Source organism: Odocoileus virginianus, chromosome 13 (genome assembly GCF_023699985.2).
Source record: "Odocoileus virginianus isolate 20LAN1187 ecotype Illinois chromosome 13, Ovbor_1.2, whole genome shotgun sequence".
Classification (NCBI taxonomy): domain Eukaryota; kingdom Metazoa; phylum Chordata; class Mammalia; order Artiodactyla; family Cervidae; genus Odocoileus; species Odocoileus virginianus.
In genome coordinates, this window is record NC_069686.1 from 50,150,390 (window position 1) to 50,168,999 (window position 18,610).

At 38.0% G+C, this 18,610-nt stretch overlaps 1 protein-coding gene across 1 annotated transcript in view; it reads right to left on the reverse strand.

The window, feature by feature from the left end:
- Positions 1-18,610, reverse strand: part of THSD7B (thrombospondin type 1 domain containing 7B) — a 970,494-nt gene that overhangs the window by 539,778 nt on the left and 412,106 nt on the right. The gene's annotated exons all lie outside the window — the stretch shown is intronic.

Genomic DNA, 18,610 nt, shown 5'->3' on the forward strand with positions numbered 1-18,610 from the left:
CACCCAAATGCATAGCTACACTTGTACAGTGTGATCCCACATAAGCAAGTTTTAGAGCAATTCAGAGTTTGTGAGCCAATGGTTTAAGATTAGATGGTTTTATCTTACAGATTGCCTTGTACTATGGTTGAAATATTTCCTATATAGCACTTCTATCCAGTTAAGCAGATCAGAAATACTTCAAAGATGGAGACTGGTATGAGATAATAGGGTGGTAAACCACCTGATCTATTTTGCTTCCTCACTCTTTACATAAGATGCAGATAGAAATGGCAAAAAAATCACAGCTCTGACCAGCAGAACTTTGAATGTAAACCAAAGCAAGAGCAAAATAAAAAAATACTATCTCTGAGATGTGCTAACCCATTGGGAAAGAAGTGTCTCTAGTGAACAATGGAGGGGCTTGAGGTGTTTATGTGTGGGAATGGGAAAAACAAAAGGTTGCCAAGGAAAATAATAATGGTTTGTTTACAACTAATTCTTTTAGCTTAACTGCTCACTGACTAGTAATGTGAGCAACTAAGTTTATCACTTTTAGTTTTAGAATTCTTCTAGTTTATCAAAAGATTTGACCTGACTTAGAGAGGGGCAAAAGCAAGATTGCTAATGTAAATGTCAAAGCTTGCAAGCCATGTGGAAAAGATAAAGGAAGAGAGAACAGATATTGGGGGAGAGTAAAAGGTTTTCTTGAGGCTGAGGAGAGTTGATGCTCAGAGACTGGGCTAAAGAAAACAGCTGGGTGGGGAGGATGGGGTAACTAGAACTATGGATGTATATATGACACTGATGGACCGCACACAGGTAGAGACGAATCTGAGAGATGAGGCAGAAGTCTGTAATTCCTTCTCCAAGAGTAAAATAATCACAAGGCAACCATTCACTGAGTACATAACACATTCATTCCAAAACTACTAAGCACCCGTCTAAATCATGCCCTGTAGGATGTTGTCTGCTTTGAAGGAACTCTCAGTCAAGAAGGGTAAGTCAAATAGCACTTTAACAGAATTATTGGAAAGAGATGCTTTAGAGCATTGCATAAATAGAAAGGTGCACAGCCAGAGGTCTTAAGGCAGAAGTGTATCTGGGCTCAGGCCCATGTTTGGTTAGCATGTATTCTCATACACTCAAACTTTAATTCCAAAAACAAAACCTAAGTCAATGATGGAAAATGAAGTGGAGAGTGTAAACTGATTGATCTAGCTATTTAATAAAAATTTACAGTGCATGCCAAGTACTCGTTATAAACATCAATTCATTTAACCTGCATAACTTTAAGATGTGTATTATTATTAGTCCCAATTTAAAATAGGTAAACTGAGACACAGTTTACTCACTTGCTCACATTCCCAATCAGTGAGCAGTGGAGCTAGAATTTGGGACAAAATGGTCTGGCCCCAAAATCTGTGCTGTGCACCACTGCACAATGTGGCCTCATGATCAGACATTCAAACTACACTGCTAAGTATGTTCCATGAGTTAACACTGAAGGTGTTAGGTTCTTTTAGATGCTGAAGCCAGATTAGTGAGTGAAACAGACAAGATCCCTGTCCTCAGGGAGCCCATTTTCCAATCTGAACTGATATTAAATGTTCATGAGTCCATAAGCCTCAACAAGACAGGATATGTTTACTGCTGCTTCTCTTTGCCATGGCTGTCTCCCTGTAACACCAGTTGGACCTTAAGGATCTGATGATTGATGCTTAGATGCCCCAAACTCTCAGCTCCATGACTCAGCAGACACTCGCTGCCCCAATCACTGAACTTGATGTTGGGCCCTGTAGTTGAAACTGGCCAATCCACCAGTGCAATCCCCAGGCTCTGAGTAGATCTGCACTAAATCTCTTTAGAAGCTCCAGAATGGCTTAACTGACCAGCAGGCAGTTAAGCTTTGGGGTTGGCAGTGTAGTTAGAAAGAAACTGGGGAACTTGTCGTGAAACTGTATCTGTCAAGGACAATGCTTTTACAGATATTATGTTTCTTTGGCTTATTTTGGAGGGCTATTGATGATTTTGAGGAGGTGAGAGGTTAAGTCCTCTAAGGTCCCTTTTGATAAACACTTAACTGTCAGTCAATTGATTGTTGGACATTAGGGCTAATGGAAAGTAAGGAGAGACATGTTACGCTGGTGAGGAATGGGGGCATTTCCCTGGAGGCTACTCAATGGCATAACTGAAGGGCTCAGGAGTGCGAGTGAGGCCATTTGTCAGGGCATGCATGCAGCTTCAGCACCTGCTGCTTTGAAAGACAGTTGATCTTAATCCATATCAATAAATTCTCCCAGTCTCAGAGACATGTCTAAAATGCTTCATTTAGGCATTGAATCAATGGGTTTCAGTCAATCTTTCTCTATTTCAGCCCCCTGGGATACATTTTCTCTAGAAATAAATCATGAGTAAGTCACAGAGTACTTACCAGCTTCAGAACACTTAGGTAATCATCTCCTTGAGAATAGTGAACACAGGATATTGCTACGCCTACTGACTTGTAAAGCTAGAAGGGGGCTTTAGAGCTAATTTAGTTTAATTCATCAATTTCACTGAAAAACTATACTCCAAAGACCTTAGGTAGTTTCTCCAAGTTCATTCAGCAACTCCAAGGCAGAGCAAGGCCTGAGCCTTGTCCCAGGTGGCTGGCTCATTTCCACGTGTTCCTCTCGGCATTCCTTCAATGGAAGAGGGCAACTGACAGAACAGATGAGGTCTTCTGGACTGAGGTTATTTTGTTTATGAATCACAGTGACCTCAGTGGAGGCAACCAGTGACACAACAGATCAAAGGTATCTACCAAAGTTGAGGGCTCAGTTTAACCCTTTAAACAAAATCCAAATTTTGTTCCTACTTCATTCCTACTTCAAAACCCCTTTAAGCCCCATCCCAGATCTCCCCAACTAAGCAGAAGGTAATGAGACCAAAATCTGCTCACTTTAAACAACTATTCTTTTATTTGTAGCATTCATGCTGTGGGAGGTGGTTTAACTTTGCCAACAAAGATCCGTCTAGTCAAAGCTATGGTTTTTCCGGTAGTCATGTATAGATGTGAGAGTTAGACCATTAGGAAGACTGAGTGTGGAAGAATTGATGCTTTTGAACTGTGGTGCTGGAGAAGACTCTTGAGAGCCCTTTGGACTGCAAGGAGATCAAACCAGTCAATCCTAAAGGAAATCAACCCTGAATATTCATTGGAAAGATTGATGCTGAAGGCAAAGCTCCAATACTTTGGCCACCTGATGCAAAGAAATGACTCATCAGAAAAGACCCTGATCCTGGGAAAGACTGAAGGCAGGAGGAGAAGAGGATGACAGAGGATAAGATGGTCAGATGGCATCACCAATTCAATGGACATGAGTTTGAGTAAGCTCCGGGAGATGGTGCAGGACAGGGAAGGCTGGCGTGCTATAGTCCATGGGGTCACTAAGAGACATGACTGAGCAACTGAACAAAACAAACAAAAAATAGCTGCTTTACATTGCTGTATTATAATAATCTATACTGTGCAGCACAATGAAACAGCCATACATATACATATGACCCCTCACTTTTGGGACTTCCTTACCATTCTGGTCACTGATGCTGCTGCTGCTGCTAAGTCGCTTCAGTCGTGTCCAACTCTGTGTGACCCCACAGACGGCAGCCCACCAGGCTCCCCCGTCCCTGGGATTCTCCAGGCAAGAACACTGGAGTGGGTTGCCATTTCTTTCTCCAATGCTTGAATGTGAAAAGTGAAAGTGAAGTCGTTCAGTCGTGTCTGACTCTTAGCGACCCCGTGGACTGCAGCCTATCAGGCTCCTCCGTCCATGGGATTTTCCAGGCAAGAGTACTGGAGTGGGGTGCCATTGTCTTCTCCATTCTGGTCACTACAGTGCATTAAACAAGAGTTCTCTGTGCCACACAGTACGTTCTCATTAGTTATCCATTTCCGACATAGTATAAAGTGTATATGTATAAATCCCAATCTCCCAATTTATCCCACCTCTCTTCCCTGTTGTTCTCTAGATCTGTGTCTCTATTTCTGCTTTGTAAGTAAGATCATCTCTATCATTTTTCTAGATTCCACATATATGTGTTAATATATGATATTCATTTTTCTCTTTCTGACCTATTTCACCCTGTATGAAACTCTCAAAGTCCATCCACATCGCTACAAATGCCATAATTTTGTTGCTTTTTATGAGCCCTCAATTCTTCTTGACCAAACTCCATTCATGATGTTTGTGGGAAAAACAGTCACCTGAAATCCTTGCTTTTTAGTCACCTGAAGTCCTTTCTTTAGACAGACTGACAGAAACAACTTTATTTATATTTGCTAACTCTATCTGCTCTAATGCAGTGGATCCCTGATGTGATCAGTGTACCTATTCAGTGAAGGTCTGCTCTGGCCCTACTTTCTCCAGCTGCCTTTGACCATGTCACCTGGACATCTTCTGCCACTCTTGTGTTGACCAGTTGCCTGACTAGGTTAACAATTACTCAAAGTTTTATAGGATATTTAGGTTTTGTACACAGCAATGTTAGTCCCTATAAAGACTTCTCATGGCCACAAAGTGTTAAAGAGAAAGAATAACTTTTCACTCAGATCAACTGAGACCACTACATACCAGTAGCTTTTTAAATGCTAGGGAATACATTCCAGCATAAGTGACTGTACATATGCAGCAGTCAATAATGCTTTGAATATTTTGGTGCCTAACCTGGGACTTTTCATTTGCAATAAGAAAATTATTAAATTGACCTGCCTTACAAGAAATGTGCAAGTCTGCTACTAATGATTGCAAAGTAACCTTAAATAATGAATTACTCCATGAACAGAATGCTAATTAACAAAGGGGAGCAAATATTCTGGGTAGCTGCTATATTTAATGTTAAAGAAAAAAACTGTTCTAATTCCAGAAATGTACAAGTTCATATTTTTCCTTAATCACAAAGTGATTTTACATGAACATACAAATTCAATTGAAATGATTTGTAATTAAGAAGAAAAATGCCTGTTGTGATCATTAGCATGTGACCACCATTGTAAAGAAAAATGAGTACCTTCACATTTCATTCTTTGAAACTAAATCAAGCTCTAAAGAACACAGAAATAAATTGGCAAAGATTCAATAAGTGTATATTATCCCCTACCCCTACTGCTGGTCATTTTTTAAGATCTAAATTTCAATGCCATTTAATGCCTCAAAAAGAAATTACATAAAACTGCATCATCATCATCATGATAATTAGTTAATTATACTTAAACTAGGTACACCTCTGTAGTTTATTTTTTTTTAATGAGGAATGTTTGCTTAAAGTAAAAATGTTATCACAGGGTTCAATATTATTTTTTTAAATGTCTATTACTGGATAAAATATCAAGTCAGTCTTTAAAAACTTAGCATATGTTTGAGGCAATTCTGCTGTGGCATAATGGAACTCAGCTTTCCCTCTGGACAGAAAGAAACATCTTGAGCATGGGTGAGAAATTAGTCAAAGATACTGATTTTTTTTTTCCAGTATTTTCAGGGATGTAGAGAAGAAAAGAAAATAAAGATGCTATTTCCTGAGAACTCTTAAAACCTTGATGATTTTCCCTGCTTTCTATCTTAGGAGTACCTGAGGACCCCTACACTATGGTCAGCTTATTTTACATAAGATATTTGATTTGCGGAAAGACACTGGCCTTCACAAAAAGCTTAGACAGAAATGTTATATTTGCTTCAATTTTCTGAATTAAATGTAGGCCCTTTAAACCCCAAAGGGAATTCTCACTCAAGATTCAGGACCCCCACACTCCACAGGATGTCTAGGAAAGCATCATAATATAAGCAGCAATTGCTCAGATTTCATTCAAAACTAATGAAAGAATCTACTTATGTAAAAATCTCGCTTTCTAAATGACTTTTGAGAAACAATATTGCCTCTGACATACTCATTTAGGGAAGTATACTGACTTGGCAGAAATCCAATCCACCTTACTGCTAAAATAAATAGACTTCTTCTACAAACTGAAGGAGTCAAACAGTTGAAGAGAAAAGACAAATAAAATTACAATTTTAACCAGAAAGCTATTTTCCTTCAAGAAGCTTCATGTATTATTTCAATTGCCTTTACCACTGGGATTGGCAAAATAATGTATCATTCTTTTAACTTAGTGGGTAGGATTAAAGCAAATATGTTTTCTAGCACTTATAGGCACCGTAAAGAATTAAATCACATTTCATCCTGTTATATCTAATAAAGCTTAATTTTAGCCATATTGCGACTCTTGGCAAAGTACTGTGCAATTCAGTTTGGCAGGGGATTGTGTGTGTATGTACAATAAGTATAATATCTAAAAATAATTCCTGCAATTAAAAATAATTATGTGAAATTTGGCCACTTGTCAAAAAATTCTCCAAATTTCCTTCATTTCACATAGCAAATTAGAAAATGACTACTAATTAGTGATTTTCTTAATGCTACAGAGTAACAACACGATTAAGTAAAGATTGAAAACAATATTCAGAATAAAAATGAATACAGAATAAATGTATGTATGCAGTTTAAGGAGTAATTAGATCAGTATCCAACAATTATGAAATTAAGGCAGAAATACAGGAGTTTTCAACCCTATATTCACATGTTTCTTTGGTTTCTCCTCTGTTCCTCTTTTGAGGATTTCACTCTGATCATTTCTCACATTCTTAACTCGGAGCTAAAACAGAGGTATAGAGAGGGTGGAAAGAACAACAGCTGACCTAAATGGTATCTTTTACATCTTACAGAGTTAAAAATACCATTCTTATTGAGAGAGAATGGAAAGGAAATAAGAGAAAGTAGAGAAGTGGTCAGGCAAAGAGAAAAAGTAAAAAGGTAGAGAGGCAGGAAAGAGAAAGAATTATCTTCCAAGATATCAAGGATAGAAATGTGCACCGTCAGGGAAGCACAGCTTTTAAAGAGGTTTTAGAGCAAGGGTCCCATAAACAGAGGAGTCTGGTGGGCTACATAGGGTCACAAAGAGTTAGACATGACTGACGTGACTTAGCACACATACTCTTCTTCTCAGCACTTTGCAACTTGGAATTCATTTTGCAATAGAAACAGCAACAATATTTAAATGAGAATCAGTTTTAGCCTGGATAGAAAGGGAGTTTGGGGGAGAATGATGCCTGTATATGTATGGCTGAAAAGACAAAAAACAAACCCAAGCAAATAAAACACACTAAGCTTTGTGATTTTTCTCAAAGAAGACTAGCATGCTATATAGTAATTTCTCACATTTAATGAGTACATACAATAAAATATCTTTAAAAAGATAAAATAAATGAATACATTTAAAAAATGAGAGTCAGTTTTCCCATGAATGACTGCAAATGTATATTTTGCTGATTAATGATGGAACTAATAGCAAATGCATATTTTAATCAATCTGTCCCAAAATACTGCATGAAACACTTAAATGCAATTTCTCATTTATTCATCAAAATCACTGCAAGATAAGTAAAATCATCATTCCCATTTTATAGATGAAATAACTGAGGACAAATTATTGCTGAGCATGGCAAAAGCAATAAATGACAATCCTGATCCAGGACCCTTAAAAGTCAATACCCTTTAACACTATGCAATTTTATATTGGCAATAAAAGTTATGATAGAAAAGAGTTACTGTAGCATTAATAATTAGTCAGAAAATAAATAAGTGAACACTTTCAGTTCAGTTCAGTCACTAGGTCATGTCCAACTCTGCGACCCCATGCACTGTAGCATGCCAGGCTTCCCTGTCCATCACCAACTCCTGGAGCTTACTCAAAATCATGTCCATCACGTCAGTGATGCCATCCAACTATCTCATCCTCTGTCATCCCCTTCTCCTCCCTTCTTCAATCTTTCACAGCATCAGGGTCTTTTCAAATGAGTCAGTTCTTCATATCAGGTGGCCAAAGTATTGGAGTTTCAGCTTCAGCATCAGTCCTTCCAATGAATATTCAGGACTGATTTCCTTTAGCATTGACTGGTTTGATCTCCTTTCAGTCCAAGGGACTCTCAAGAGTTTTCTCCAATATCACAGTTCAAAAGCATCAAATATTGAGTGCTCAGCTTTCTTTATAGTCCAACTCTCACATCCATACATGACTACTGGGAAAACCATAGTTTTGACTAGATAGACCTTTGCTGGCAAAGTAATGTCTCTGCTTTTTAATATGCTGTCTAGGTTGGTCATAGCTTTTCTTCCAAGGAGCAAGTGTCTTTTTTAATTTCATGGCTGCAGTCACCATCTGCAGTGATTTTGGAGCCCCCCAAAAATAAACTCTCATTGTTTCCATTGTTTCCCCATCTATCTGCCGTGAAGTGATGGGACCGGATGCCATGATCTTAGTTTTCTGAATGTTGAGTTTTAACCCAACTTTTTCACTCTCCTCATTCACTTTCATCAAGAGACTCTTTAATTCCTCTTCACTTTCTGCCATAAGGGTGTTGTCATCTATGTATCTGAGGTTATTGATATTTCTTCTGGAAATATTGATTCCAACTTTTGCTTCATCCAGTCCAGTATTTCGCATGATGTACTTTGCATATAAGTTAAATAAGCAGGTGACAATATACAGCCTTCACGTATACTTCTTTTCTGATTTGGAACCAGTCTGTTGTTCTATGTCCAGTTCTATTGTTTCTTGACTTGCGTACAGATTTCTCAGGAGGCAGGTCAGGTGGTCTGATATTCCCATCTCTTTAAGAATTTCCCACAGTTTGTTGTGATCCACACAGTCAAAGGCTTTGGTGTAGTCAATAAAGCAAAAGTAGATGTTCTGCCCCCTTAAAAAAATTATTTTTGCTTTTTTGACTGTGCCATATGGCTTGGCAATCTGTTTCCTGATCAGTGACTAAGCCTGGGTCATGGCAGTGAAAGCCCAAAATCTCAACTACTAGGCCACCAGGGAAAATGGAAATGGAAATTAAAAGATGCTTCCTTCTTGGAAGAAAAGCTATGACAAAGCTAGACAGCATACTAAAAAGCAGAGACATTACTTTGCCAACAAAGGTCTGTATAGTCAAAGCTATGGTTTTTCCAGTGGTCATGTATAGATGTGAGAGTAGGACTATAAAGAAAGCTGAGCACTGCAGAATTGATGCTTTTGAACTGTGGTGTTGGAGAAGACTCTTGAGAGTCCACTGGACTGCAAGGAGATCAAACCAGTCAACTCTAAAGGAAATCAATCCTGAATTTCATTGGAAGGCCTGATGCTGAAGCTGAGGCTCCAATACTTTGGCCACCTGATACGAAGAGTCAATTCATTGGAAAATACCCTGATGCTGGGAAAGATTGAAGGCAGGGGGAGAAGGGGACGACAGAGGATGAGATGTTTGGATGGCATCACCGACTCAATGGACATGAGTTTGAGCAAGCTCCAGGAGATGGTAAAGGCCAGGGAAGGTTAGCAAAGAATCGGACATGACTGAGCAACTGAACAGCAACAAGGCCACCAAGGAATTCCCTAAGGAAATTCTTAAGCTGAGATAAGATTTTTTTAAAATAGATCTAAAAAAATATGAGTAGTAAAGGCCAAAACTCAGAAAAGTAAGTGTTGTTAAAGGAAATTAAGGATCCAGTTGAGTATTTTTGATGTGACTCTGAAAGGTACTTAAAATTATTACTAATGGGTTGATGGAGAGAATGAAATTAGAGTATAATGACTATTTTCATCATAACATTTAAGTTTAGAGCCATTCTCAGGGGATTACAATGGGTTCACAATAAGATCCACTCCTTCATACCCCCACCAAGATTTTCTTAAAAAGCAAAGGATGACCAAAGGAACCATTAAGGCAGGTTGGAACCTGGAGAGGAAGGCAAGTGGGTGTAAAGTTCACCCGCCACAGGGTACCTAGCATCACTAGCACGAGTCTTTTTCCTTATCAACTATATCTAATCCTTCAACTGAGAAAAAATACAGGTAACAGTAAAACGTTTCTAAGTTCATTGGGCAAGAATTGGAAAGATATACTTCTTAAATTAATTGTTTTATTTTTGGCCACCCCCTGATGCATGTGGAACTTCCCTAACCAGGGATCCATGTTCCCCCTGCATTGGAAGGGTGGAGCCTTAACCACAGGATCACCAGGGAAATCCAGATAAAGTTATTAAAAAAAAAATGACTGAGATTACGAGTATGTCAGAGAGCAGGAGCAGGGAAGAGTGAGATATGGTAAGAAAGATCAGAGATGGCAAAAGAAAGCAGACCTAGATCTCCAAGACCTCGGTACCAATCACAGGATGCCCCACTGAGTACATCAGTAAGACAGGTCTTCACATGTGTGGATTTCAAATACAGATGTTTCAACTTGGGAACAACTAAATGGAAATTTTTAATAATGATAAGAAGGGGTAAACCATACTCTCTGAGATGACACAGTTCTCCAAGAAGAACATTACAAACTCCAAAGCTTAAAGCCATTTCCAAGGGACCAAAAAACCAGTGGGGAAATATGTGATAATGATTTTAGAGAGCCAAGAATGAACTATTTCTCTCTAAAATAAATATGAATACCATCTCATTTTTAAAGGAAGGGCTCATTGTACCTGATCGCCTTGTTAGCATATGCTGCCTTAAATCTGCAAATCCTTTTAGACTGAATAAGTTAATTTGACTTCAAAGGAAGGCTCATGGGATTCACTAGGTCCCAAAGTAGTGATAGGAATGAGACACCATCTAATAAATTTTTAAATGCAGAATAGTTCATTCTTTCATCTGAGAAACAGCCTTATGTATTTTTATGAGAAACACAAAAGTTACAAACCAAAACTTCTGCACTGCAAAATTTGATGAAAGCTCTTTTCCTCCCAGGTCTGTTTTTATATGTAAGTCCTGCCGTGTAAGCTCCTTACTATGTCAAGGCCAATGTTATAAAGTCGTAGCTTCCAACCTGACTAAACCAATGGGATCAAAGGGAGACCCAACTCAGAAGAACTGCGTCAGACCTGGGAAGCGGGTAACAGAGAGTCTAGTTAGAACTTAAATCTTTGAAACTCTTATGATTAGCAGGTGAGAAAGTCAATGTCCTGAATAACTTCTGGACTATGATTTTGAAAAGCCAACTGGCCAAACACTATCATTAAAATCCATTAAATTGGCAGTCTACCGTTGCCTGCGTAAATTGGGCAACTGTTTAGCAACTGAGCTTCTGTCAAACAGACTATGGGCTTTCCTGGTGGCTCAGTGGTACAGAATTCCCCTGCCAGTGAAGGAGACACGGGTTTGACCCTAGATCTAGAAAGATTCTCTGGAGAAAGAAATGGCAACCCACTCTAGTATTTTCGGTTAGAAATCACTATGGACAGAGGAGCCTGATCAGGCTACAGTCTATGGAGTTGCAAAGAGTTGGACATGACTTAATGATTGAACAACAAAATAGACTAATATTTCTCACCTTTGTTATATTATCTCCTCCCTGTAAGCTTCTGTAAACATTGTTTCCCTAATTGTCCTTCCATTCCCTATGACATTTTCACAACACAAATATGCTATGTCTAAATTGGTTATATATAGATACGTGTGTGCTTACAACTCTTTGTGACCCCACAGACTGCAGCCCACCAGGCTCTTCTGTCCATGGAATTTTCCAGGCAAGAATATTGGGGTGGGTTACCATTTTCTACTCCAGGGGATCTTCCTTACCCAGGGATCAAACTCTTGTCTCCAGTATTGGCAGGTGGATTTTTTACCACTTTGCCATCTGAGAAGCCCATATATAGATACATGTAGACTTTATATGTAAGAAGATTTCTTTCATCCCAAGAACCATTTGTGTCTCCTTGGGGGCAATATCATCCCCTTTGGGAATGCATGGATTCGACCATATATTGAACTTGAGTTTGTAGGCTGAACAATCTACAAGTATATTATGAGTTTATTAGCAAAATATTCCATGCAGCAAGTATGACCAGTGTCTCCAGTTTCCAATGAGACAACTGAAATTTTAAAACTCTGCCCAAGCTTCTAAAATTAACAAAAGCAGAGGGAAGCCCTGAACCCAGCCAGTGTGATTCTGATTTGCCCTGTTTTTATCATGTTAGGCTGTTCCAGCTCAAAGCTCTGAAATTTTGGGGTCCAGTGTATGTTTTCATGGCTCGAGGCTGGAATCTATCTTTTTAACTTTGACTCCAGTGCTCCTCAATACCTGTATTTTGCTTGAATTTGGAATCTGCATGCTAATTTTTTGCAATAATCAGGAGATAATACATTAATAAGATAACACATTAATAATCAGTAAGATAAGCTATTCTCTGGTAGAATAATGATACATTCAGAGAATACAGACATTTAAAACAGCTGAAAGGCTGTAGAATTTTATAAATTTTGTCTTTTGTTTAAACAGTAATCAAGTTATTAAAAATCTGTCCTGAGAAGTTGCCTATTTTAATTTTGTATACATTTAAATATATCATAAGAGCAAAACAGGTTACAATGTCAAGAGGACAGTGATTTATACTTTTAAAATATTATAGTTCTATGAAGTCTTAATTTGAGAGAAAAAGCAACAAATTATTTTGTAGAAATAATTATTTAATTAAAAAATAGATGATTTTATATTAAAGCAGTATGGATATATCCATAGGCTATTTAAATACAAATAAATATTAATTCTGAAAGTGTTCCTACCTATTTTTAAAAGGGAGAGGGAATTGAACTTTCCAAAGTAATATAGATTTTTTTATATCATAAAATGAGATGCCACTGCATGCAACAATTGATTTTTTTCTAATGTTTGTATATCTTAATTGAGTTTCTTTAACAAAAACACTGTTTTGTTCAATCTGGTGAAGATCAAAAGTAAAACATGTTTATCATGATTATACTTTTTGGTGGAGGGGACCCTGAAAGAACCGTTAAGCATGACTGCTCTGAAAATGTTCAGACCTTTGGCAGCTAGAGACCTTTAAAGTAGAGAAAGCAATTTAATATGAAAGTCAGCCTTCAGGACTCCCCATGCGGCCTTACAGAGGACCTCACCTGAGGACCAAAAGGTTACCGACCAGAACCATCTTGCATCCTCTTTAGCCAAACAGAATCCAAGCATTACAGAGACTTCTACCATCACCACTCCTGCTCTCTAACATATGTCTTATGCTGAGAACAAAGACAGGATCACATCCTACAGGCCACCAGGCCATAACCAACTTTGTCCTCTTTACTTAACATGGCTTGCCAACTAATTAATTATATATGATACCTTTCATCTGAAGTTATTTTGTCAGTTTGTAATGGTCAAAACCAGATATCTACTGCTACATTTTTAGGAAAAAAAGAAACTTATCAATCATACTCTGAGTTGATGCGTGTATGGTCTGAGAAAGTTTTATATCTCAAAAAGTAACTAGCCAGAACTTAAAGAAAATGGCAGTCTACTTGACAGATCTTTCCCCTCTGAGATAAGCTCCTTCATGGAATCTTATAATGGAAAAGATCTTAGTAGTGTCTTATACAATACCCTATTTCTAAAATGAGAAAATCAAGGTCTAGAGTGGTTCTATAACTTGTCCAAGATCAACAGATAGTTTGTGTAAGTATCAACCTAGAATTCTGTCTTGCTACCTAGTTGACTTATTTATTCTGCCTCTAGGTTTTTTTTTTTTTTTAATTTCCTTGATTAGCCCTACCATACCCCATTCACTGTAAAAGCACAGTAGATGAAAGAAGTAACCAGTAACCAAGTCTTAGGGTCTGAGATTAGCTAGCGTAGTTTTTTAGTTTTAAGATACTAAGGCATGGAGTGAAACATGGCTAGAACAAAGAATGAGGTTAATAGAGACATTCATCAAAAGTCAGAATGTTATATTTTTCATTAATGATTCCAAAGTCCAAAAATTTAAATAGAAGCAGTGTGAAAGTGTCCACATGAGGCCATTTACCTTTTGTAACCTCTTAGCAATAAGCAGTGTCATGTTAAAAGGAAAGGCTACATTCATGACTAAAGGAAATATTCTGGAAGCAGAAAGGACCTGCTGAACACAAATCACTGTCAAATAAGACAAAACAACTGAGCTGAAATTGCAATACAATGGAGAACCACTAAATCCCCCTCCCATTCCACTGCCTGATTCTTCAAGGCAACACAGTTACTAATACCCAGCCCTTTTTCTAGGCACTGGTAGAGTGCTGGAGAAGAGGCCATATCATCCCATATCTCGCTGACCTTATAACCTGAACAAATGAACTAGATTTACACAAAAAAGTAAGGACTCTTAAACAAAAGGTATGCAATTAGGCAAATCATGTGCCTAGTACTTGTACTGGAGGCAGGCATTCCCAGAAAAAAAAAAGATCAGGGACAGCAAGTCCATTTTTTGGGGATGCAAGCCTGGGCTTCTTAACACTCCAACATATCTACTCTATATTAAGTTTCCACTCTCACCAAGTAAATGATCACAGTTGGCATTTTGTAACCTGATGCCAGAGGACATCAGAAGAAAAAACATTCTTATAAAATGAAATTGCACTTATATATAAATATGCAAAAATCCAAATGATAATCATCTACTATGGACACCTACTACGGTCACAGAACTATAAATTTAACTCAACAACATACTAAATATTGCAAATTTAATTCAGAAGCACACTAAAACACTAAAAGAATTTGATAATTAAAAAAGGAAACATTTTTCCCTAAAATTGCAAGGATGGTTAAACATTGGTATATCTGCTAATGTAACTTACTACAAGAACAGCTTGAAGGAAGAAACACAAAAATTTATCTCAGAAAAAAAAATATATATATGTATATATATATTTATAATGACATAATACTTGATATAATCAGTTCAGTTCAGTTCAGTCAGTCATGTCCGACTCTTTGCGACCCCATGATTCGCAGCATGCCAGGCCTCCCTGTCTATCACCAACTCACGGAGAATTACTCAAACTGATGTCCATCGAGTCAGAGATGCCATCCAGCCATCTCATCCTCTGTCATCCCTTTCTCCTCCTGCCCCCAATCCCTCCCAGTATCAGGGTCTTTTCCAATGAGTCAGCTCTTCTTATGAACTGGCCAAAGTACTGGAGTTTCAGCTTCAGCATCAGTCCTTCCAAAGAACACCCAGGACTGATCTCCTTTAGGATGGACTGGTTGGATCTCCTTGCAGTCCAAGGGACTCTCAAGAGTCTTCTCCAACACCACAGTTGAAAAGCATCAATTCTTTGGTGCTCAGCTTTCCTCACAATCCAATTCTCATATCCACACATGACTACTGGAAAAACCATAGCCTTGACTAGATGGACCTTTGTTGGCAAAGTAATGTCTCTGCTTTTTAATATGCTGTCTAGGTTGGTCATAACTTTCCTTTCAAGGAGTAAGCATCTTTTAATTTCATGGCTGCAATCACCATCTGCAGTGATTTTGGAGCCCCAAAAAATAAAGTCTGACACTGTTTCCAGTATTTCCCCACTATTTCCCATGAGGTGATGGGACCAGACACCATGATCTTAGTTTTCTGAATGGCAAGCTTATTCACTCTCCTCTTTCACTTTCATCAAGAGGCTTTTTAGTTCCTCTTCACTTTCTGCCATAAGGGTGGTGTCATCTGCATATCTGAGGTTATTGATATTTCTCCTGGCAATCTTGATTCCAGCTTGTGCTTCTTCCAGCCCAGCGTTTCTCATGATGTACTTTGATATAAGTTAAATAAGCAGGGTGACAATATACAGCCTTGACGTACTCCTTTTCCTATTTGGAACCAGATTGTTGTTCCAGGTCCAGTTCTAACTGCTGCTTCCTGACCTGCATACAGGTTTCTCAAGAGGCAGGTCAGGTGGTCTGGCATTCCCATCTCTTTCAAAATTTTCCACAGTTTATTGTGATTTACACAGTCAAAGGCTTTGGCATAGTCAATAAAGCAGAAAGAAATGTTTTTCTGGAACTCTCTTGCTTTTTTGATGATCCAGTGGATGTTGGCAATTTGATCTCTGGCTCCTCTGCCTTTTCTAAAAGGCATCTGGAGGTTCACGGTTCACATATTGCTCAAGCCTGGCTTGGAGAATTTTGAGCATTACTTTACTAGCGTGTGAGATGAGTGCAATTGTGCCGCAGTTTGAGCAATCTTTGGGATTGGAATGAAAACTGACCTTTCCCAGTCCTGTGGCCACTGCTGTATGTAGTTCTATGCAATACTACTGCCTGCACCACCATCAAGATTCAGAATAGTTCCATCACCACAAGGACCTCTCTTGTGATGCCTTTATTGCCACACCATGCCCACATATCACTTGATCACCTGACACCTACTACTCAGTTGTCTACTTTTTCTGATTGGGTTTACCATCACCTCCTGCTTATCTCGCCTGTTTCCCACGCCTCCGTGTGAGACGCTCTTTGCTCCATCACGGAACATCACATGCACACAGCTACCATGGAACTTTGTCCTCTTCCCCTCTGCCTGGAACCCTTTTTCCCAGAGAACCACCCTCACTCTCTTCTTTTCCTGAAGTCTCTGCTCAAATATCACCTCTTGAGAAAGTATTTTTGATATCACTATTTGAAGCAATTCATATTTTTACTCACATATTCAGCAGTTTTCTTTTTTCTTAGTCTGCTTTAGTTTTCTTCATAGGATCTGCTTGCTGCTGCTTCTGTTTAGTTGCTAACTTGTGTCCCACTCTGCGACCCGATGGACGGTAGCCCACCGGGCTCCTCGGTCCATGGAATTCTCCAGGCAAGAACACTGGAGTGGGTTGGCATGTCCTCCTCCAGAGAATCTTCCCAACCCAGGGATCGAACCCATGTCTCCTGTGTCTCCTGCTTGGCAGGTATACTCTTTACCACTGAGTCAAACTTGGAAGCCCCTTAAAAGCATCTATCACCCTTCAATGTGTATTTTTCCCCCCAAATTAGTCATTGTCTCTCTCTCCTCATCAGAATATAAATTGCACAAAAAAGACTTGACTATCCTGTTACAGCTATGTTCCAAGTATCTAAAATATTTCCTACACATAATGGATGCTTAATAAATATTTGTTGAATAAATAAATTCTCACAAATGATCACAGAGAGAAACTTTAAATACAAAGACTACGATTCTCTCTTATCCAGTTGGCAAAAACCAAAAACAAATGAAAACACTTAGTACTGGCAAGAATATGAAGAAATTGGCATCCTTAGACAGTGTTAATGAATTTAAAACAGCACAGCAGTTTTAGAAGGAATTCTGGCAGTATTTATCAAGTTTGAAATCCCCAAATACAATAACTTCACTTCTAGGAATCTTATTAAAATACTGACATTTAAAATTTGAAAAAAACTAGGTGTATAGCTAGATGTTTTCTTCAACACGTTTTTGTTATCATTAAAAGAAAACCTCTTAAATGCCCTTCAAATGTAAAATAATTAAATTAACTAAGATCTTACCATGGATATTATACAATTATTATTATGAGGGATCCCTATATATTTACTATCATGGAAAAAATGAAACAACAAAAGACAAGTTGTAGAAAATTATGTGAGGTATAATTATCTTATGTGATAGGAAAAAGCAGATCTGAATGCACATTTAGACGCGTGCGTGTGTGTGTGTGTGCGCACGCGCACGCGCCTGCGTGCATGCACACACTCTGTACATAACAAAAATTAGACCAGGAAGTATTTATACCAATTCATTTACAATAACCGAGAATCCCTAGAATCTAGTAATCATAAACTTGAGGGAAATGTTTAAATTTTTTGTACTATATATTTTCTTTTTTTTTTCCATTTATTTTTATTAGTTGGAGGCTAATTACTTTACATCATTACAGTAGTTTTTGTCATACATTGAAATGAATTAGCCATGGATTTACATGTATTCCCCATCCCGGTACTATATATTTTCTATATAAATTTTTATATTAGTGCATTTATTTTATAAATAAAATCTTAGGAGAAAAGAGTAAAAATTAAATGGAATGTAGTCTCATTAAACTACTTCAGATTAAAGTGCATTTGACAAATAATGTTGTAAGATATTTGATACAATGTGCTATCCTCTTAACGAAGAAACTTTCATTCAAACATAGTTCATAAGCCAAAGGAATAAAATGCTAATGGCAGAATTTCAGCTAGAATATTTCTACTATGGAGGGCTTCCTAGAGATCATTCCATATCTGCATCAATCAAAGAGCAGTATATAGGAATGTCTAAATCTCCTTTTATTCTTCATCCCATATAATGCAAACTATTCAAGGGCTTGCGAGGGAGCATTTAGGGTTCCATACCTGGAATTTAAATGACTACCAATAAATAGTTCCTTAACATTCTTAAAAAAAAAATATATATATACATACATATATATATATATATATGTATATATGTATATCTTTTTAGATGACTTCCTAAAATGTATTTTTTCTGGTTGCTACAGATAGCATGTGGGATCTTAGTTCCCAGACTAGGGATTAAAGTCGAGGCCCTTGCATAGTAAGTGCAGAGTCTTAACCACTGTACCACCAGGGAAGTCCCAGTAGTTTCTTAACCATCTTAATACCAGACACCTACTGTAACTGGGCTACTTCTTGGCTCAGCTAGTAGGCCCCTTGTAGAACTGTTCCTTGGGTGGATTCACAACTGTTTCACACTGGCTTTATACTATATCCTTCAAAATGCATTCCTTTAGATCTAGGAG